General features: G+C 36.9%; 1 protein-coding gene across 4 annotated transcripts in view; it reads left to right on the top strand.

Annotated features, from left to right (window-relative positions):
- The window catches only part of ZZZ3 (zinc finger ZZ-type containing 3), a 60,678-nt gene that overhangs the window by 1,363 nt on the left and 35,954 nt on the right, over positions 1-23,361 (top strand). The window lies entirely within an intron of this gene.

Below are 23,361 nucleotides of genomic sequence, written 5' to 3'. Positions count from 1 at the left end.
ATTTCCCAAACTTGTAAAGTACATACCTGTTTTCAGTTTATTTGGAAAAATAATTCCAGTAGTATCTAGGCATCCCAGCTCAGCAATACCCCCTTTGTCTTCTAGTCCTGATCTCTCTTAAGGGAGAGCATATGGTTCTGCTTCTTCCTTATGGTGTCTTGTGTTCCATCCCTGATTATCCAGGAACGCTGGCCATTTTTGTAGTCTTGGAGTATAACTCTGCGTGTTAGTAATCTGGTTTTAGGCTGCCACATAGCTGATACTAAGTTTTTAGAAAATAATATATTATTTAGGCTTTGAAGTTCTAAGCTTTATTTTGGAAATATGATTGCAGTTATTACTAAACAAATTGTGGTAGCTCTTCAGTGGTTGTATGTATATTTGCATGTTTTCCATTGATTTTGCCATTATTGCTGTGCTAATAACATAGCGGTTGTTTACTGAGGCTTTTAAGGTGAAGCTCTAAGTGTACTCTGTATTTCATATTAAATATTAACTTGTGCAGCCTTTTGAGAATATGCTTTTTGGGTGTATTTCTAACCTATTGTTAGATATTATGCTCCCCATCCCCCTCCTAGCTGCTACTAGGATTGGTGATCCTGGAGGGACTGGCAGGTTTGGGATTAGCAAAATTTGATTCTTGTCATATGCAAGCATAACTTTTCAGAAAATAAGTTGACAAGTTATTGTTGTTGTTTGTTTTCAAGTATCTTTTAATTTTACTGTACTGTCTGATTAGCTTTTGCTATATCAGAAGTGGAAAAAGGTTTACTTAAGAAAGAAAAGATGGTGTGTGTTAAACAGTAGGGGAGAAAATGCAGTTCTTTTGAAGTAAAGAGTATGTGGTAAAATGTTCAAAAAAATAGCTTATCAGGTGAAATTTTCACCCAATTGAAGTTACTTGTGAAACTCCCACTGTCTCGGAAGGGGTTAGCAGTTAGTAACTTACTTTAATATGTGTCTTCTAGCAATTCATTCAGAACCTGAACAACTTTGGTTACAGGCTTTCTCTAGCACTGTCAAGCTTATTTCATAAAAATACTCTATGTCTTGAATTTACCGTAAGGCTTTTTGCAAGGGACTGTTACACAGTACAAATGTGTGTGTCAGTAAGGAGCAGCAGTTATGACCTTAAATTGAAATACTGTTGATAATTTATGCATCTAGTTACTTAGTCCAATATAGGTAGTTGTTGCAGTTCTCAGTTGTACCACTACTAACTGAAAAGATTTTTCCTTTGCATACTCCAAGTGTATAATTACTAAGAGATGGGCTGTATTAAATACCGCAGTTACTAACCTATTTAGTCATGAAGTTTAATCATACGTTTTGTTCTCATAATTTTTAACATTTCTGGAAAAAGAGAAATAGTGAATAGGATCTTTGAGCTCAGTGTTATTACAGATTTAATGTGCAAAATAACTAGATCTGTATTTCACAAAATTTGGGAGCATGTCCTGTGTGGGCTTCTGTTCTACAGCTGAACAGCGCGGGACTGCTCTGATATTTATCAGTGTTTCTAACGTACTTATATAGTGAGATTCCAGTCTGCTGTCCATAGTCTCATACAGAATGAAGGCGTTACTCTTCCAGTATTTCCAAGAGACTTAGATTTTTTTTGTGTGTGTGTGTTTCTTGTTCTAAAAGGTCATTCTGGGTACTTCGGTTAGGTTGACTTCTGGTCTGTAAGAGTTGTCTGGTTGGTAGAAGGTGGAAAGACTTCTACTCTGCTCTTTTAACCACCTCTGTTGGACAAGGGAAATAAGAAGTGTTTTCTTAATGTTTCTAAAAGTACTCAGGAAGTTGGAACAGGAGTCTTTGCAGTCTCCCCTGCTTCCAATTGTGTTTTTTTTCTTGTTTTTTAAATTAGTTTTTCACATATGAAAACCTCTCTTTAAAGTCTTTAGGGCTAATCTGTTGGGGTTTGCTTTGTTTTGGTTTTCCCAAAAGTGGAAGTCTTTGCATTGTGTGGGAACTGATGATACAGGTCTCTCTGGTCAAAAAAACCAGAATTGCGAGTGATAACTTACTTTTCAAGTGTTCAGCTCTTCCTTATATCCACAGATTACATTGTACTCACAGTTCTAGAAATGCAGTACTGTAAGACCTATTGTTCCCTTTCTTTAGCGTTGGCTTAAGCATACTTAATTTTTTTCAGGCAGATATTTGTAGAACTGGTCCTTAAAAACCTTGAACAAGAAAAAAAGAAAAATTCTGCCCCCTCTGTAGGTGGGACTGAAGTTGCAGAAAGTGAGAAACTTTCTCACCTCTGTAGTGAGGAAGTGGTTTTTTTCCTTTTTTTTATTTTATTTTTTTTAAGTTTCCAAATTAAGTGTTTGGTGTTGGGAAATCAAGCTGCTTATTATAAGAACTTGCTTCTGGTAAACTTTACACTCTAGCACTTAAGTGTATATTCTACTTTTAAGAACATTGTAAATATGGTTTCTGCTACAAAAACTGCCTTGGTTGTAGAACTGTCATAAGAGTTGGTTTTAGTTCTGTGAAAGCCTTTCTGTTCGAGTAAATTGTAAAACACACTTAAGAAATGCAGATCTGGACAATAAATAGTGTGTTCTCTCTCTTATTGGACATTATTTTTCAAACAAAAAGACTTCAAAAAAGATTCATCAAGTGCAGCTTTGTAATCAAAATACTCAAGTTTTGGTTTTGTAGCATAGTAGATTGATAATTTGTGCAGTTTGTGTTCAAAATTTCTGTATTAGTTAACAGTTTGCATTTAACTACTTTCCCTCACACAGAAAATTTGTCATGAGTGTGTTTCATATCTTCAGACAAAAAGCTTAGTAGCTTAACTTACAATAACTATTCTTTAAAATTAATGTTTTGATGCTTATAATGAATTCAGTTAAACATAAAAATACGGAAAGATCAGCTAGTCCAATCCTCTGCCCTTTGGAAGTGTACCAAGACCATTCCCTCTGATGAAGTTCCTCTTTGAGTTGCATGTTTCATCAGCTCATCACCCCATGGTTAAAGATTTACCTGGTACTCAATTGAAATATTTTTGCTTTGAATTAAGCTGATTGCTTTATGTCATGTTGCTTCCTAAAACAGTTGATTCCCTTGTGGCGATGTTTTATCTATTAGATTGCCATTAGCTGCTCTCCATTTTTTCTATGTCATAGGATATAGGAATATGAATGTCCAAGATAATGTCATTGTCCAAGATTTTAAAGATGTTTTAGTAGTTCTGATTTAAATACAGTATTTAAACACAAATATTTGTTTTGATTAGTGGGTGCACGTGTGCCAGGCAGACTAGTGGTAAGAAGGGTAAAAGCTCACCTTTTAGAGAATACATCAGTAGTAGAGCAGTGGGATTTTGTCAGTCTCTTACAGTTTTGTCATGAGAAATACCAGATTTGTGTCCCTAAAGCATAGCGATTTGAACTTCGTTTAAAACACTTATTAGTTAGAAAGTTTAAAAGTCAAAAAGAAAATGAGTGTTCTTGAGAGTTTTCCCGTTGGCACATAAGTGGTGAACATCCTGCTTTTTGTTGTTGTATTTGTTTTATTGGGTGTGGGTGTATATATACAAACATAAGATCTGAATTTGTTTCAGAGTTAGTGATTTTTTTTTTGTGAGTTGAAGTGTCTCTGTGGTATCCCTAGTATAGTATGAGAAAGGAAAACAGGGCTATAGCCCAAATTCAGAATTGGAGCAGCTATGCAACTGGGTTACTGTGCCACATACAAATATATTAAGGGGGGAGGAGAATGGTAGAGCCATGCCTGTACATTTGCATTTGAAAGATACTCTGCCTGTACCAGGGGTGTTTGAGTTAGGAATTTTACCTCCACAGCTGAAGAATCGAGAAACACTAAAAATAGATACTGTCAGAGAAGATTTGCCATGCTGGTTACTTACTTACTAATTAAATGCTTTAAGGACGTTTCAGATTGAAGGCATGCATTCAGTGGAATTGTGCAGGTGTATTTTCTGAATTTAATCCTGTTTAGTCTTTCAATTTGTGACCTGGATGATAGAACAAAGCAGATTTACTGACTTCCTGGGCAGTACAAATGTGGGAGGGAATACAATCATTAGAGTGTGAAATGGTCTTGACAAATTGGATGAATGACCTGAACTATGTGGGACACAGTTCAGTACAGAGAAACACAAAATGATATGTTTGGGTAGCAACAATAGACTTAAATATGAGAAACAGCTGGCTGGGCAACAGTTCTGCAAATAAGTAGCTGTATCACAAAATGAACACCAAGGAGTCATGACAGTTCTATAAAAAACCAGGAGTTATACTGGGATACGTGAACAAGATTGTTGTTCCGTGTAAGATAAGAAATTCTTCTGCCGTACTGGGCATAAGGCCTCAGATGATGTATTGTCTCCGTTTTTGTTACTCTACTTCAGACAGAGTTGGACCATTTTGAACCAAGAATGTTCAGAGAAGAGTTGCAGTAAAGACCTTTAAGGAAGGACAAAAATTACATTTGTTTCACCTGTAGCAGAGATGGGAAGACATAAGAATAGGCTTCAAGTATGGTAAAGATTGCTACAGAGAAGAATGTTACAAACTGTTCTCTCTAGGTAGGATAAGAAATGGTCCTAAAGAGCACAAAAGGAGATTTCAATGTCAGGAAAAACTTTCCAGCTCTAGGGATAGATAATCACAGGATTAAATATCTGAGGGAGTTAATGGGATATTTGTTGCTGAAAGTGCTCTAGAAAAGGTTAAATAACCTCCTTTTAGAAGTGATTTTGGTCTGTCCTTGGCACAGGAGGTAGGATGACCTGTCAGCATTAGATCTGTCTACGTTTTTGTAATTTTGCTGGCCAGGATTAAAAAAAAAAAAAAAGAACCCTAAACAAACAAACAAAAACCCAAACCAAACAAAAAAAAACCCACACCACAAAACCCACATAAAACTTCATGGTGGAGCAAAAAATATCAGTTATGTGACAGTTTGTAAGATTTGGTTTTAAAACAAAATCGTTACATATAATCATTAAAGATTTTTAAAATAAAGTATTTATTAAAGCCTTCTGTAATGTAAAATTCAGCATAAATTTTATAGTCTTCATTGTAGATTTAATATCATTGACGTACCTTAATGTGTTTTTTATGATTCAGTAGAAATAAACTGAGCTAGTATTAAAGTCTTTCAGAAGACTTTGTTGAAGAGAAGCAAAGTTCAAAAGATTTAAGTCTAGGGAGCCAGGGAATCAGGTGTGTTCCAGGCTCTGAAACAGAGCAAATAATGCAATTTCACCTTCCTTCTGTAAAATGGAGGTAATCATTATTATCTGAGATATGTATTTTGATGGATAATCATAAAGTATCTTCAGGTTCCTGAAGAGTTTGATATATAAATATGATGTTACTTAAAATTGGTTAGTGTTCCATGAATTGGAAATAGATTTCAGTCGTTCACACCCATTGCTGTGTAATGGTCACAATATGGAAAAGCCTGAACACAAATGTGTCCTTTTTACTACATATACTAGTTTTAAACCAGATTTCTCCTTTGAGATTTTTTTTAGGTGATGTAAAAATCACAGAATCCCAGGTTGGAAGAGACCTCAGGGATCATCTAGTCCAACCTTTCTAGGAAGAGCACAGTCTAGACAAGATGGCCCAGCACCCTGTCCAGACGACTCTTGAAGTTGTACAACATGGCTGAGTCAACCACTTCCCTGGGGAGATTATTCCAATGGGTGACTGTCCTCACTGTGAAAAATTTTCCTCTGGTGTCCAGTTGGAATCTCCCCAGGAGCAATTTGTGTCCATTCCCCCTTGTCCTCTCCATGGGACTCCTTGTAAAAAGGGAGTCTCCATCTTCTTTGTATCTACACCTTAAGTACTGGTACATGGTGATGAGATCCCCTCTAAGCCTCCTTTTCTCAAGGCTGAACAAACCCAGTTCTCCCAGCCTATCCTCGTATGGGAGGCTTCCCAGTCCTCTGATCATCTTGGTGGCCCTTCTCTGGACCCGTTCCAGCCTGTCCACATCCTTTTTGTACAGCACTCCAGGCGTGGCTTGACAAGAGCTGAGTAGAGAGGGATGACTTCTTTACCTCTGCTGGCGATGCCCTTTTTGATGCAACCCAGCATCCTGATCGCCTTCTTGGCAGCAGCAGCACACTGTTCGCAAATATTTGATAAAGTTGGAAGAATGAGTTGGAACAATGAGTTGGTAAAGCTTTTTAGGGTTAAAAGTACTGGATAATATGATAAAACTATGTTTTGAACCAAATTCAGTTTAATGAGTTATTCTGCACTTTCTCAATTCAAAATCAACTGCCTACATTCCATGTAACCTTGTTCAAGCTCTTCTGATTTCTGGAATTTGATAAAGCTGCCTTGGACTTAATGACAAATGAAAGACAGGCTCTGTGTCACCTATGTTTGTGCTTTGTAATTAGGAAAAGGGTTAAAGTGAAACAAATTCTATCACATTCTCAACATTTAAATAGAATGTAGAGGATTTAGATAAAATAATGCTTTCAATCTATTACTGCCTAATTGCAATGAGGCTTTTAGGGCATTTTCCATCTCACCGATGATATGGATTACGTTTTATATATACTTCAACTTCACAGGGTATCATCATTCTCTTTATTAAAATTGATGGGAAATGTGTCACTAAACCCTTGAGAAACGAAGTGTTGGTAACTGACGAGGCACTGATTTTAGGTCCTGATGCAATGTCTGCTTACATATAGTTGCAAATGCAGCAGGATGTGGTGGAAGTTAATTCTAATGTTTTTGTATACTTTATTTCAGTTAAATAAATGTGATCTCAAAGCTGTTAATGAGAATCCTATTTCTAAAAATAAATAAAGAAAGAATGCAAACAGTGCTCACTATATTAGAATGGTGTCAGAAGAGGAATTTGTTCCTTTCCTCAAGTATTTTAAGTCTTTCAGGGATTTTCCTTATACGTATCACTGCAGTACACAGGCTTGTTTGTAGAGCATTATAAAGGGGTCACAGTCTCTCATGCAGTAGGGGCACAAAGGCTTACGCCTTAGGCAGAGACAGAGACCTAGTCCCTAAGCTCCCACCTGAAGAGCTATAACTGAGAAGTTGTCAGACCTGTCTGAAAAGGGCTGGTTTAACCTGGAGTTTGGAGAAGCATTTCTTGCATAGCAGACTGGGGGAGTGTGCAGGCAGTGACTGACTAAAAGATTTGGAGTGGGAATCTATTAACATCACAACAGATGCTTTATTGTTTAGTTTTTTCTGTTTCCAAGTGTATAAAATTTCTTTCGCAACCATAAAAATTGTATTTCATTGATCATTCTAAAGTAAGAATATATTGGTACATGCTTTCTCTTCCACCCACTACCTTCTTTTCCTTTACTTGCACTTTCTCTGTATTTGTCTCTGAAGGTCAGAGTATAACTAGCAGCGAGTTTCACTGGTTAGATATACATTATTATATTGCTTTTGTTAGTACCTAGTCTGTCTAAATTGTCACTTGAAAAGATTTGCCAATGTTTCTGTGCTTTGCTGTGCTGCCAGCAGTGTTCTTTGGGTATTTCCTCAAAAGCTAGGCTTCAGGAAAAAGGAAGCTGACCAGATGTTCTTAGTTCTTTTCAATCATCAGTCTGCAACTTCTCTGTGTTGTTTGTTTTAATTTTTTATTTTGCCCTGGAAAAATAGGCAAAATAGAAAGCCACTACAGCTTATGATTTTTTTTTTAAACAAGTTTTCTATTTTTAGCAGAATCATGGTGTTTATTTTGTCAATTTTCCTGGAAATTCTGCTATATCCAGTGCATTGCAAAAATGCAGAAAGACTGAAAAAAATCATTATTCACGGTATCATTGTGGAGGCTGCAGTAATGCAATTACTGTTCATATATGCTTGCATAGTTTTAAATCCATCTGTCAGGAAGTGGTTTCTCACAGAACGAAGTGTAGTTATCTCATTTCTCTTCAGTGAGGTCAGCCAAGAATTTCTCTGGATCATATAATTGGGAATCCACTGATCCTTTGTTAAGAGGATTCCTAAGATACTTAAGATGGAAAAGGTTCTTCACATAGCTGTCATCTCACAGCCAGTGCTGAAAAGGACAATGAGATAATTTATTCTTTGTACGATGTCCTAGTGCAAACAGAGCTTCCCCTGCTCCTCACCGCCCCGCCGCAAAGTAAAGTCTGTCTTCTTCAGATTTCTTTTCCTGCTTTATGGTTCAAGGCACTTTAGATGCTAACTATTATCTCAGTGTGGTTCTTCACATGTAGTTTGAAGGTCTTAGTTGTTGTTGAACAACAGAGAATTTTGTAGATCTTCAAGAATCCTCTATATTTTATTCTCCTAAATGGATTCTTTATGGAGTACTGTTTGCTGTCAGGACCATTCAAATTGTCCAAGTGTATAAGTATAAAGGAATAAATTTCTTGATGTGAAGATCTAACAGTCTTCTTTTGTTGTTGTTTTATGACTACAATGCAGAAAAAAACCCACACAAGCAATATAGGGAATGAATTAGTTAATATTTGTGAACTTCTGTTATGTCACTAGTGATCTGAAAATATGCCTGGCTAATTACAGCCCAGAATTGGTTTTATTCAAGCTTCTTATATTGCATGGAGGTTTATTTTTCCCTCCTATCAAAATTCTGAATGTAGAGAGGGAATCTTCTGCAGGGATATGGAGGTAAAGGCGGGCCAGTTAATGTCATTTTATGCAGTGTGACTTCAGTCTCATTGATTTTCCACTTGAGAGGTAACTGGTGACCAGACCTTTGTGTCGTGCTTTTAGGGTACAGATCATAATTGAATTTAGTTGCAGTTAGATCAACTGTCTTTTAAAAAAACTCTTGTTAGATTGTTGTACATCTGTATTTACTTGGCCCAAGAGATCTCCCAAGTAAACCATCCCAAAAGGTCAGGAGATTCTCCATGAGAAACTGGAGAGCTCTGGAGAGGCTTACTGTGTAATATTCTTGGTACCATTTTCAGTTTTGTTCATGTGTCACTATGGCTTTGTTATATGACTCGTACCAAATAATCATGTGGACATTTATTCTCATCCTATCTGTTCTGTCAGTAGGCCTGATGTGCGGAAATGGCATGAGCTAGAATTTGAGTTCTGTTTGTTTATCCTCCCTTAAACGTGCCCTTTACTATGCCCGGGCTATAGGTACAGCTTCCCTAGTTGGTTAGCTCTTACTAATGTTTTGAAACAAAAGTTTGCTTTTCTTATACTTAGAAATTAGCTTCTGTTGAAGTCTGGGCAACTGCTTCTTTTTGACCTTCACTGACTATATTTTCCATAATGAGAAGATGTCAAAAAGAGCCCAAGGGTTTGAATCAGTAACAAATCAGAATATAGGAAGTCTATTTTTTTTTTCCTCTGATGCCTTTTTTGTGCCTCAGGTTCTGTCAGTGAAGACTTGCATCAACTGGATTTCAGTTAAATTTTCGACAGAATTTTAACAGTTTTATATTTGAGTGAACAGTAAAACAGAATGAAAATAAAATAAACAGATGATGCTATGACCCCTCCTTTGCAGAAACAGGCATGAAGAACATTTCCCCCAAGGAATTCACAATTCTAGTATAATATAGGTTATAGCTGGGCTATACAGATAGATGGAAACAGCAAGATGGTTGAATTATTTCCTGTGCATCAGTTATAAATTTTTTTTTATCCTCATTATGGAAGATTACAGTTCCATGTTAAAAGAAGTAACTGTGCTGCTTATGCTTACAAAGTGTAAGCGAGAGCCTGAGAGTCAGGTTTTACATTACAGCTAACTTGACCCACCGACTATCTGTCACCAAAATGCATAGTTGTGACCCTGCTTTCCACTGGCACCTGTGCTCCTTTGACCATTACAGTAAGCCTGTTCGGGAGCTAAACCGACAGAAAAATAATGACTCTTTTGTAGGGGGTTGTGTTTTCTAAATCAGCTCATTGTGAGATCAGATTGAATACCAAAGCAAATGCATGGGAAAAATCAGGGTGATGTGCCTGTATCCCAGGGGAGTGGGATTGCTCCTTTTTTAGATTAAATCACTTAAGAGTAAAATGAAACCTTACCTGGGGAGTCTTGTTGCAAAATTCAAGAGCAAATGATTGAAGGCTCACCAGAGTAAATCAACCCTTTTGATAAGGAGTGAGGTGATAGATGGGTGTGACTTTGCTGTGTTAGAAAGATAGAGGGAAAGTGGTCCCTTGGACAAAGCAATAACCTAAGGAAGTGCTCTTTGGAGGAGTATCTAAATGGATATGAGTGGAGCAGGGGTAGAGAAGAGCATTGCAGTAATTAGGATGCAAAATAACGATATCCTCATGAGGAGGATACAGAACTCCGGAATGACAAAACGTTTTTAATGTTAATGTTAATGTTTTCCTCAACTGAGAAAGGATAATCCACTAAGGTTACGAAGATCCAATGGCAGACACCTCCTTTAGTGATTGAAGCTTCTTCCAGACAGGAAGTAGTGCCCACCTTAGCTGGTAGATAATTTGAGAGGGGGATTTTCAGTCAAAATAAGCAGGTGTTTTGAATGTTAGAAGATGGTCAGAGTTGTTAATTTTGATCAAATACTTACAGAGTAGTGATATTCTAATAAAATTATTTCAGTGATTGCAGGAAAAAACCCTCTGATAATAATCTAGAGATGATACAAATCTGATGACTCTTGATTTCTCCACTGTCTTGAGTCAGAGATGTAGAAGCATCTCACAAAACTGAGCGAATGGGTGATGAAATAGCAGCAGAAATTAATTTTCAGAAATGTGAAGTAATGCATGTAAAGAAAACTTTATGCAAAAAAAAAAAACAAAAAAACAAACCCTACCACCTGACTTTAAATTGGCTGTTACTGCTCAGGAAAGTGTTCTGATAGACATTCCTGTAAAAACATCATCTCAGTTTTCACTGGCTGTCAGAAAAAGTAAATACTGTTGAGTATTATTAGAAGGGGGTCATAACGTAAAACATCACTGTTCTGTGGTAAAAACCCATGACATACATAGGCTGTGCTTTGAATATGATTATCCTGCACTGATCTATCTGCTAGACTTAGTGCAGAAAAAGGCAACAAGAATAATCAAAAGGTTTGGGATAGCTTCTCTGTGCGGAGCACCATAGAGATAAACCAAATAAAATAACCATTCATTCTGGGTGCGTACAGCAAAGGTACATCCTCAGGTCTGCCGCGCCATATGTGGTCACTGTATTTCAGTACTTTCTTTGTTTCCAGATACAGTGAAACTAATTTTTAAAGGTAATGGGTTTTTACATATTCTTTTTCTCCTGTTATATAGAAAGCAATGTGTTTAATTGCTTATTGCCCTAGGAGAGATAATATGTTGAGTTATGAGGGCTTTGTATATTCAAGATACAGTGAAGGCTGCTTAGGGGCTATATTCTTACTGTATTTACTGTACTTCCTTTAAGGCTACAGCATTATACTGTACATACAGCATACATACAGTTGTTCATAGCTGAATAATATCAGATTTTTATACAGAAGTTTTAGATGTTCTCTAAGAGGTCTGACAATCAGTTATTTTTTTATAATATTTTTAAAAAGGTTAAGCAGTTTTATGGGTGGCATGTAAATTACATTTGTCAAGTTAATCCTTAATACTTGATGTCAGCTCTTCAGAGGTACTAAGTAAGGAACAAGCATAGCACTTGGCTTGACATAGCACTGGTAAATTCCTTAGAATGGTTTGAAACGACTGTGCCTTAGAAAGGGTCAGTAAGGCTTTTTAGGACACCGCTGGCAAACTCTAAGTGATTTTCTATTAAAAAATACATGTAGAATCTTCTGCTTGATGTCTCTATAAATGCAAATGTGCATATGACTGTCAAAGTGAGTGAATGTGATTTCTAACTTTGGAATTGCTTTTATTGATTATTTTCAGATTCATTCTATAAAGATTCCAAACTCTATCTGTGGCAAACTCAGAAAGCTACTGGTCAAATTGGTTTTGGTCTTGTAAGAAATAGGCATTTGGAGTCATCAGATCTCTATAACTGAATATTTCAGAGGGATAAAAATCAGAGAAAAATCCATTTTATGTTGTATTTGGGTAAGTCAATATGTAAGTCCATAGTAAATAATGTAGCCATTTAGCCTAAGCTGTATCTAATATCTTCAAATTAGAAGCTTTTAAATGTGTTGTCACTTGATACAGTGTATGGGCAATCTGGTGTGCATTTCGGAGGCAAAGCCCATGCCTGTGAAGAGCGAGAACTTAATTGCGAGCGCAGGTTTTGTACTGCTGTGATGGGTTAGCCATTCAGGAAAGTGTCTGAACTCTGGCAGTCTGCTCATGTTTGCTTAGGATAGGTATGGAAACTATATGATTCACACTCTCTGACCCAGCTTCTGGCAGCTCCTTCCTGTTGCCTGAATCTGTGATAAAATATGCTGAAGGTAGACGATAGCTCTCTTCCTTTGTTCTCGTGCTTTGAGAAATTCTCTAGTGGCTGGACCTGGAGCTTGAATAGTAACCGTATGTTTCTTCAGTCCTTTTACCTGCCATTACAGGGTAATTGCTAGGAATGGTAGGATGAGCATCTCCTTTTAATTTTTGGAAATAGTTATTAATAAGAATTTTAGACACCATAGCCAGACATATTTTTATATAGAAGGTTAAATAGTTAAATGCGTTCATAGTTTGCACTGTATTATTGAATTAATAACTGATGAAGTATAAAATCAGTGAAATATTACGTAGTCATGAGTCCTGTTGTCTTGATACAAAGGGTGAAAGTCAGAGCTGTCAGAAATTTTTCCATTTCAGAAAATTAGAATGAGAAAAGGCAAGATGCTATTTAAAACCTTGACGACTTTTATGTTCTATTAGGGTAGATTAAAACTGCAGATATATACCTAGGTTACTAGTATTGAGCATATCCATTTGAAACCTCCATGACGTTGTAGTTGGAAAGGCATACTTCGTTTATGCAGTGCCTTTTCATCACAGATAATACTACGTTTGGTTATTTTTTTTCCTGTATTCCTGGAAAGAAAAATATATAGGTAAACTCATAAAAAGTAAAGCAGAAGGGGGAGCTCTCAGTAAAACACAAAAATTTTGTTCTGCAAATAAAAAAAATAATACAATTGAAAGCAGTAAGGAGAAGGAGTTAAAACTGAAGTTGCTGTGAGAGTTGCATGGATATCGAACCTTGCAGCCTTTCGTTTTTGCCAGGGTATAGGTCTTTATACCCATTTGTAAAAATGAAAAATTAGAATTCTTTTTTTACAAACACATCAGTGCGATAGCTTGGATGCTGAAAATGTATGGGAGCTCAAGGGAGGACAGGGAAAAATTCATGGAAGAGAAATCCATTGAAGTTTACTAAATAGATTGAAATCATGTATGACTTATAAGAGGGCCCTGAGCTAGAAATAGTTGGAAGCTGGAACGCTATTGAGCACAGCAGCTCTTCCCTAGCCTTCTCCTTATGGCTGCTGTTGGAGGCAAGGTAATGACCGGATAGACCTTTGGTCTGACTCAGTGTGAAGAAAGAGGTTTGAAATTAATAAAGTTTAAAATAATTTGTTTGATTTTAAAGTTAAAGAGGAAGAAATTTTGAAAATGGATGGACAATTAATGTACGTTGTAATGGGCAAGTGAGTGTACATGTGCATAGGTGACAGGTATGTTCATGTGCTTAGGCGGTAATAGGTAGTCCCTTCTGCTCTGTAAATGTAGTGCAACATCTCAATACCTGGAGCATAGAACATATTTAGGAAGTGCTTGATGAAGTATTCAGCAACTATGAGGGGATAATAGGATCGGAATGAATTTTTCACTTTGTAGGCAGTTTTTCATTTTATGCTTGAACAGTGAGCATGGTTTTGAAAGTAAATTGTCTCATGTAGGTGCACGAAATCATAAACTGAGTATTGCAAAACAAAGCAACACAGAAGAACAGTAACAATCAAAGCAGAATACCTGGGTATTCCTTATATCACAAAGTTGAGTAAAGGAAGCAAAAATAAAAGCATACAGAGGGTAAACTGTGGTTGTGTTTCAGCAGTGTGTTGACAGGTTAGCGATGGGTTTAGACTAACGTTGTAAAATCTCAGAAATGCTTAGAAATGCATTTTAAATCTATAAAATATGTATAATCAACAAGTTATTGAGATACCTGGAGAAAAAACAGCTGATGCGTAGTTGTACCGTGTGAAAAGTTTTACTCTTCTGGCTGAATCTTTCAAGATAATTAATTTGTGACTTTTAAAGATAAAAAAAGTATGAATCAGACTGGTCTGAGTTTTTACTGTGCCAAGGGCTGTAGAAACTGCAAAACTGACGAGCAAGCCTGCATCTAGATTAAAAATGTAAGTAGAGCAAGCCTAAAGGTTATTTATCAGTGGTCACAAGAAAAGCAAAGACCCGTAGTTATTGTTAAAAAAAACGCCTCTCTTCTCGGTTTTTTACAGTGTGATAATGGCATTTTATACCAAAGTGTTCAAACGAAAAAAATGTTCATATTGAGAAAGTAAGCAGTAACTAAAAGGCTGAGATTTTAAATGTAAATGCAAGCCAGACAGAACTTTCTTTGTATTTCCAGTTAGCACTGTAAGCATAGGCAAGGCAGAACACAGAAACCCCAGGAAATTAAATGCAGCATATTGTTTATCAGTGAGTGTACTGGCCTACAAAGACTTTCTGAGCAGATCAAGAGAAGAAAGCAAAATAGCAATCAAGCAAAACAAGATTGCGCATGATGCAATCATAGCCCTACTTGAAATATACACATTAGAATAAAAAAAGGAAAATAGACCACCATTATAGTGTTGAATCAAGGAAATTGTGGCCAGCTATCCTATCTGGAAGTAGTTGGACGTAGCCAGAAGCAGCTAGACAGAGTAATGTACTAGTTGAACTGGGACCACTCTTAAAGCTTGGTTTTTTTTAAAATCAAGGCCTCTATTACCAGTAGGTATGCTGTAATTAAAAGGAAAGGTATTTGATAATGTTCATTTTGAAAGGGTTTTTTTTCCTGTGCCCAGAGACAGGACAGCAATCAAACAGCAAGTGGCTGGTCGCTGTTACTGTAAGAGCTTTTTAAAAAAATGCAGTTGCTAATGCACTTAAAACACCTTCAGTACTTGCCAGTTGAAACTTCTGGAATCCAAGTAGACTGAAATATGCATAATGGTCTTTATTCAGAACACTTAAATACAGACTGAACAAAGAATGAGAACATCAAACTATAGAGGGATATGAAACCTCTCTGCTTAACAAGCTCAGTGTCAGTTGCAAAGCAGAATTTGGAAAGAATCTAAGAATAAGTTGTAAGACATTCTAAGTGCTGATACCTGCTGTTCTGTCAGGATGCCCAAGCACTGGGAGAAAATTTCTGTCTGCCTTCGAGTAGTCACAGAATGATGAGACATCTCATCACTCTGAAGACTCAGAGAATGACTGAGACAGGCTTGTTGTCTGTGTGGATGATGCTGACATCCAGCTCTCACAGAACGGAAACATGCTTAAAACTGCTCTGAGAGGCTATCTGCAAAGGCAAAGCTTGCATGCATGGCTAAACGTAGCTAGCAGTTGCGCTGTGCATTAGACTAAAAAGCAAAAAGAGTCTATGAAAATAAACTATTCTGTATGGAAGGCTGGAACAAAAAGCGGGGTTGGGTCTTTTTGCCACAAAAAACCATTTTGAGAACTGCAACGATGTTGAGGTTCTAGCAGAGAGGTATATCAGTGAATCATGCCATCATCCTATCAGTGAAACATTTAACAGCTGTGGTATCTCAGACTGTTTCTGCAGAAAATAGATGTTTCTCTGCTTGCTGTGGGCCAGAGACTTGACTCAGTATAACAGTCAGTTGTGCTAAACAATTTTATTAATATATAAGTAAGTCGTAACACTGCCACATGAGCATTTAAAAGAGCTAGGGCTCTTAAAAATAACTGCCAATCAAAAAGTGACATAAGGCAAATCATTTATGGTTGGACTTTGATGATCTTAAGAGTCTTTTCCAACCTAAATGATTCCGTGATTCTGTAGTAGCAGGCTACTATGGTATTTAAATTCAAGGTTAAAGCATAGTTTGTCCAATAGGAATAGTCTGTTTCTTTGTAGAGCACCTGGCATGTGAGAACGCATCTGCTTGGTTACGAGTGGTGCCACAATTACACCTGCAGTATCAGCTCATGGGGCAAGGGATGCCTGTAATTGTGGGAGCATGAAAATGCATCAGAAGACGCAGCAGGGCCACAGCAGAGGTGTGACAGACTTCGGTTCTTTTGTTGATAGATGCCAGGATAGTTCTGGATTCCCTCTGCCCCCAGTCAGTCCAGAATGTATTTTAAGCATTTAGAGCCATAATTTAGATCAACCCTTCAGTTTAGGCAAAAAGGTGTCCCTCTATCTGTTTACCGTTATCACTGAGTTATATTTGAATCTCTTGGCCAACATAGCATCCCCCTAAATTTAGCATGGGAGTGAAGATCTCAGAAGTGTAAAGTTTGCAGATTCCATGAAAGTTGAGGTCCCCTTTTTAAGGAGGATTGCAGTTTGAGCCCAGCAGTTACCTGCTGTACATGGTTTGCTAGCAGTCTGTTCAGTGCATGTATAGATTGGAACTGGCCACACCATCTCTGAGATTTGGAGGTGGCCAGAGGGAGGAACATAAAGTTTTTAGAAATGTTGGAGGTGATGCGGGGTGTCTGGCAGGACAGGGTTGCATTTAGGACTACAGAGAGCCAGCCCACAGGATAGCAGTTTTGCTGGTCTGCTTGTAGAATAACGCGCTTATCTCCTATACTGAGTTGGAAATATTATCAGATAGAAAATAAGTGATTAAAACATTTTTCATGAATGGAGATAACTGGAAAAACATCCTTCCTTCTTGCCTTTTTTTTTATTTTGGGGAGAGAGGGGACATTTTAATTTTTGATGAAAAACTGAGACCAAAAGATTTTAATTCTGATGCAACATTCAAAATATTTGACAGGAAGCATTGCATGCCTCACACTCCCGTTTTCCAAGCTCCCTGGTTTGTACATGCCTTAGTACCTATGCGCCAGCACTTCTAAGCACAACCCATGCAGAATCCCTGGTTGTGTGTATGTAGTACTGCTCTGTCTTGTATGTCAGTGTTTGTCATTATGATAGCCTTCTGAGGCTTATGTAGCTGATGCTGTGATGTTGCATGTAAAGAAGTAAAATAATTGGTGTAGTTCAAATGCATGCCCTTGGCTGAAAATCATCTGGGATAAAAATAGATTCTATGGAGTACACATATTACAGTGTACTTCACAGGACAGCATGTTTGCAGTTGCTGTTTGGAAAGTAAATCAGAGTAGATATTTCCAGTATAGTATTCTACAAAAATGAACAAGTTTGTCTTGGGGCTTTTAAGAAAGTAATGGAGCACTGTTTTTCTGTGTCAGCTTCGTTTTAATCTGTAAGCTGTTAGCAGGGTTATTAAGTACTTGATCACCCCTTACAGTTGCAACCTACCTGTAGGAAGAAAGAAATATCTTTTTATGCTTGATATTTTCTGCATGTTGCAATAATAACTTCATTAGGAAAGAAATATTTTTCCTATTTATTGATATAAAACTATGTTCTAGCTATGGTTAAGAGATTAAATACTTCTGGAGTCTATTCTGCTAGAATAACATCTTCATAAATGGTTACTGTAATCAACCTAGTGTATTTAATTTTATAATAAGCTTTTCAAGAACCTGTATAATTTGATGTATCTCAAAGATGTTAGTTACATGTTTTGGTAATCCTGCACAGGAGATGTTCTTCGGGTAACAGCAAAGCTATTTAGCAGCTGAAGGGGTTCACATGAAAAGCATATTATAATTTAGAGTGGGGCTTTCACCTGGGATGATATAGTGGAGTAGGTAAATGGGGTGAGAAGGATATAGGGTGATGTCCAATAGGTGAGGTTAAGTGTGGGGGTTTTTTGTTTGGTTGGGGTTTTTTGTTTTGGTTTTTTTTTTGTGTTTTTTTTTGTTTGTTTGTTGGGGGGGAGGGGACGTTTGTTTGGTTTGGTTTTGGGTTGTTTGTTTTTTTTTTTTAATGGGACATGGAAGTTATTTGCATAGTCTGTTTTCAGTTAGATTAGTTGTGACTAGGTAAGATCCCAGATTCTGTTAGGTCTGCCTATCTGCTTGTTCCAGTTACTCCCAGTTCCAGTTTTCCTCTTTCACAGCTGTGATCTTACTGTTGTCTAGGAGTTCTTCAGGATCTCCAGTCAGCATCCACTCACTTTTCTAATGTAGCTGCTCTCCTTACCTGTCCATTCATGTTCAGCATTCTTCTTAGCCTGCCTTCATCACAGCTCCACCAGGACTTTTGTTCTCAGGCAAATGCTCCTCTGTGCCAAATTCCAATTTCTTATTCCAAAACATGGAGAAAGAAAAACTTCTTGAAGAAAAAGTCAGATGTGTCTTAAGCAGTAAGAGGGTTTAAAAAAAAAATTCCATATTTGTGCACAGAAATGAGTAATTATTTTGATGGAGAATTGAGGGGAGAGGCAGCAGGGTGAGAATATCAGTCTGAGGCAGATGCTTCAATGTATGATTTCAGCACAAACTCTAATTTGGCCAAGATATAAGAAACCAAAAACAGTTCAGGGCTTTTCTCTAAGGAGAAGAAATTTGATAGAGTGGTTACTTTTCTAGAGTTCTGCATTACAGTTACGTTTGTATAATTAATATTTAGTTTTATATAAAGTAACTTTGCAACCTTAACTTGGAATGTATGACTGGAAAAGGGGTGATGCCTCTATCATACCCATCCTCCCAATAAATGTCCTCATGTAGGTAGCCCAGAAGAGTGAGAAGTATCAGTGCAGTCAGCCATTTTGATAACCCGCTGCTGACTGAAAGGGATACCAAGTAACAGATGTGCGCTGCTAGTCATTGTCGTATAACTTGCTGGTTTGATCTTTTTCTTTATTTTGTGGTTTTAGAGAAAGAGGGGTCAATTTAAGACAGTGATGGCAATGAGGTTAAGCTTTTGTTTATTTTCACACATCCTATTATTTAAGTACAAGATTCAGCTTACTCGCTCTTCCATTTTTTTTCCCCAGAACTAGAAACAGTTTTTTCCGTAAGAAGATTATCTCCAAAGATTTTCACCGACCCCCCACCCCACCACCCCCTTATGTAAGAATAGGTTTGTCTGGCCTGGTGAACCCATCTGTTTTAAGGAAGAAAATCAGCATATTGAACTACCCATTCCAGTTCTTTGCCAGTTCTAGTTTTTTGGTAGAGCATGTCCCTGCTAGTTTTGAGTGTTACAACTTTAAAAAAACTGTTGATAATTTTTTCCTACTATTCTAAATTTTTCTATTTTTCTTTATTTCATCTTGCTATCCTATATATAAGATAAAGTAAATATAGGTAGTTCTGTTCTGACAAACTTTATTTTGGCCTTATGTAATAAAATCTTACTGTGTCAGAAATGGCTGAAATCTCAGAGTAATTCCAGACCTTGGAGCCTCATAATGTTTATTTTTACTTTTATTGCATTTAAACTTTCATTATAGCTTTAAGCTGCTTATTGTTATATATTATTTGAAGTAAGACCATTATAATGTATTTTGGTGGGGATTATTTCTATCATTTGAAAGTATTGCTTATTTTGATTTCATGTGAAATCAGAAGTATAGTGCCTTCTCTGGAAAACTAATTCCTTGCTAGTGTAGTTATGCTAAGCTCAGTACGTGTGGGAAGAGACGGTGGCGTACTCTAGATGTGATAGACTGGTGAATATAATTTGTTAAATGGAATTCATCCCCAGTTTAGTAATACCACTTTGCTAGGAAATGTTATACTTCATATGTGGAGATAAACCAAAGTCCTGATAATCTGATGTCTCTGCAGGTTCTCTTCTGTTCAAAGATGCTAATTTTTTGTTTTGGACAAATATTTCTGTAAGGGATTAGATTCTGTTTACATAAATAGCTTCTTCAGTCTTCATTTTATGCCATAAACTTTCCATTTTAGAAAATGTACTGTTTTAAATAACAATCTATAGCTCTGCAGAGAATTTAAGAATTGCTGTTTTATACCACAGAGATACACCGGTTTTATTCATAGGTGACTTAAACAAATAAATATTCTTTTCTTTAGGGATACACACTTAAGCAGTACTATGCATGCTTAAAATGTATAATGTCTAATTGGTTTTTTCTGTGTCACTGAAATAGTGTGGTCTGGAGTGTAAAGCTGATAAGAAAGATAATGGTGTAATGATCAGGATGTCTCTAGGCAATCAGAACACAAAAGCTTATTCAAGATACGTTTGGTGTAATTCTCGGTGGAAAATACAAAACCAGAAGATGTCATTTTGCACCCCCCACCAAGAGCCATAGCATGAAGCATATACAGGGTTCTGCTAACAATTAAAGATTGCATGCACGCACGCTTAGTATATGGATGCAGTAATTGGTTAAAAAGTTGACATGCTTATAATAGAAAATAATGACAAACAGGAGATACGCAATAAATGTTATGCTTTTTATTTGTTAAATCACTTTAATGTAGAAAACTGAGTTACAGACACAGGGTCAGGTCAAACTCAGGTTTGTCAGCTCTGATTATTGGGAGAAGTGGAATTTAGAAAGAGGTTTGAGAAAGCCAGTTTTGGCTTTCTTTGGCCATCAGTTTTGTATCTGCACTGAGACAGACCAGTAGCAAGTTTGTTCCTAGTGGGCTGCTATTTCTGAAAACGTAAATAATTGCCAGAGGCTGAGAGTGGTTCTGAGAGATTCTGAAAGAAACAGGCAATGTTTATAGGTTCAGAAATATGGCAGACTTTGCTATATTCTTATGTAAAAGTCACAGTTATTTTAATGGAGTTCTATAAATCGCATTGTAATAGCAGTCAAGAAAATAATTAGGTCAATGGAAGCAGGATTTCAAAGTTAAAGAAATGGTTTGGGATGAGATACAGAATAATTGAGCATACATTGTCTCAAACTGCCTGAATTATGTACAGTCTTATACTCTCAAATCACACCATATTATTGTCATTGATACAGATTGTTTCCATTTGTTTTCTTTCCCAGAAAAAGTTACACTTTTTGGAATTAGAAAGATGTGTGTACAAGGGGTGTTTCTTCTGAAGTGTTACAATTTGAAAAAGATAACGTAAAATCTGACACAGATTTTTAAAAGAATAAAATACAATGTTTTAAAGAAGGAATATATGTTTAGGACTCTCAGGTTCTGATGACAGAAAATAGTATGATCAAAAAGTCTTATGACTGAAATAAAACGTTCTGCAATATTCCTTTCAGCCAGACGCAGGCAAGGTCCCACAGATCTAGAGCAGACAGAAAATTAAACAGGAGAGGGCAATTATACATGTGTCGCATTTGCTCTTGTAAATGGTAACTACACCAGTAACAGATAGGGTTTCTGAAGTAATTTTGGGGTTTACTGCAGTATGGGGACTGGAGAGTGCTGCTGCGATCAGGTTGCTGTAGCTGTTGTCCATTTCCATAAAATAGTGACATCAGACAACTATTGGAGACTTCTTCCTGTTGCAAGAGTCTCTTCCCTCATCTCTCCAAAAATACACAATATTTTTGTTTGTTTAATGTTGCATGTAATGTTACTATATCCATCGTAAGTACCATATGTAAAAAAAGAACCACCACACAATTGTAGTAGAGGCTTTCATTCCTTTGCTGCTTTCAGATCCCGTATGCGGATACACCCACTATGTTTGTATGTTGACCTCTTTTCTTCACTTTCTTTTCTAGCTTAGGGCCATATTGAACATACCTTTAACTATGTACGTGTTTCCTAAATCTCGGGGTTCCTTTAAATGATCAACTTGTTTCCCAGATACCCGGTACTGGCTTAATCCAGTGAAGAAATTGGTTATTCTGCATATTTAGGAAGGAGTTTCCTCATTCTGCTGACTTTTAACTATTGGTTTCCATCTCTGTGTAAATTTGTTTTCTCTGTTGCTAGAGGTTTTCACACAAACAGTTAAACATTCACTAGCTTTGCTAAATAGGATTCCGGTTAAGTGAAATAAAAATTCTAGTGCAATTATATGACTATGGTGTGTATCTGTAGAGTCCACCTAAAGCTATGTAACACCTTAAGGGTTCTCAAATGCTAAAATGCATAGCCTGAAACTCCATCCTATGCTGTCATCAAATTCTCGATTGTGTGTAAGATGTATTGACAATTTCTGTAGGCAGTTGAACTTCAGTCTCACTCTGAAGAAGTTCCATGCTGATTAATGTATGACCATAGCCTATAAGGTTTCAGCATCAACACTCGCTTGCTGGCTTCTTACACAGGTCCTCCCCCACAAGAGACAAATTCAGAGTCCCTTTCTTACTGCAAAGCTTTGTCTCTGTCTGGATTACACTCTCCTGTCACCTGTAACTTCCCCACTTTTAGTGTGATTTGCAAACCAGACTGTGTTGTTTCTTAGTTGATTCTTTTTAGACTTCAAGTCTTTATTGCAGTATTCTCTTTCTTGTTGATGTGGTTCCCTGAGGAATGGCTTAGACCTAAAAGCCTATTTAGTTTCCCTTGCGCTCCTTATTCCAACTCATAAATATCTTCAAAGATGAGCGGTGTCCAAAACGTTAAATTACTCTTCTATTGTATTTCTCTGCCATGGAAGATGTGGTTGTTCTAGATGAAAAAAGTAATTCTAATTGGTTATGAAATGTAAAGAAACAATAGTTTCTTTTCAAGATAATTTTCCCAAGGAAACTTCTCGGAGAAGTTACTTCATTTTTCACTTAGTAAGCTCTTGTGAATGTTGTTTTCTAGTTTTTAAGCAGTAACTGAGTTGCAGTTGTTTCAGTGTATCCTGATTAAAGTTTTCCATTTTTAATTCCCCCCCGCCCCCGAAACTGCTACTAAAACAAAAAAATCCTGACTAGGTAAAACGTTTTTCCCCCCACCTTGGTTTCTCCTATTGTGATACTTACAAGTTGTTTTTGCTGTTCCTAAAATGTGATCGCTCTCCCCAAAGGTGACTGGGCACAGCAGGGTTATGTCTTTCCTGCTGTGAGTAAAATAGGGTTGTTTTAAGGGAAAGAACTTAGAGGAGAGGGGAGATAAAGTATACAAATCTGAGGAAAGACTGGCATTACTATTGCAGCTGTTCTTGAAACAACTTATACAATTGTTCTTTACTTAGGTACTGGTAAAGTAATTAAAAATGTTGATATTGGATCTTCTGATTGATTCACTGTTATATTTTGTTTCAGGCTTTTTTCTGTATTTTGTATTTTACCAAAGTTACTGAGCTATGGGATTTTTGTTGGGATGTGTTGTTTGGTTTTTGTAAAAATCTGTCAAAATCTCTCTTTACTTTTGGTATCTACATATGTGTCTTTCCTGTCAGTTAAAGGGATCTATAGGAAAG

The sequence above is a fragment of the Phalacrocorax aristotelis genome, chromosome 6, assembly GCF_949628215.1.
Source record: "Phalacrocorax aristotelis chromosome 6, bGulAri2.1, whole genome shotgun sequence".
In the NCBI taxonomy this organism is placed as follows: Eukaryota; Metazoa; Chordata; class Aves; order Suliformes; family Phalacrocoracidae; genus Phalacrocorax; species Phalacrocorax aristotelis.
This window is presented reverse-complemented; position numbering and strand designations above follow the sequence as displayed.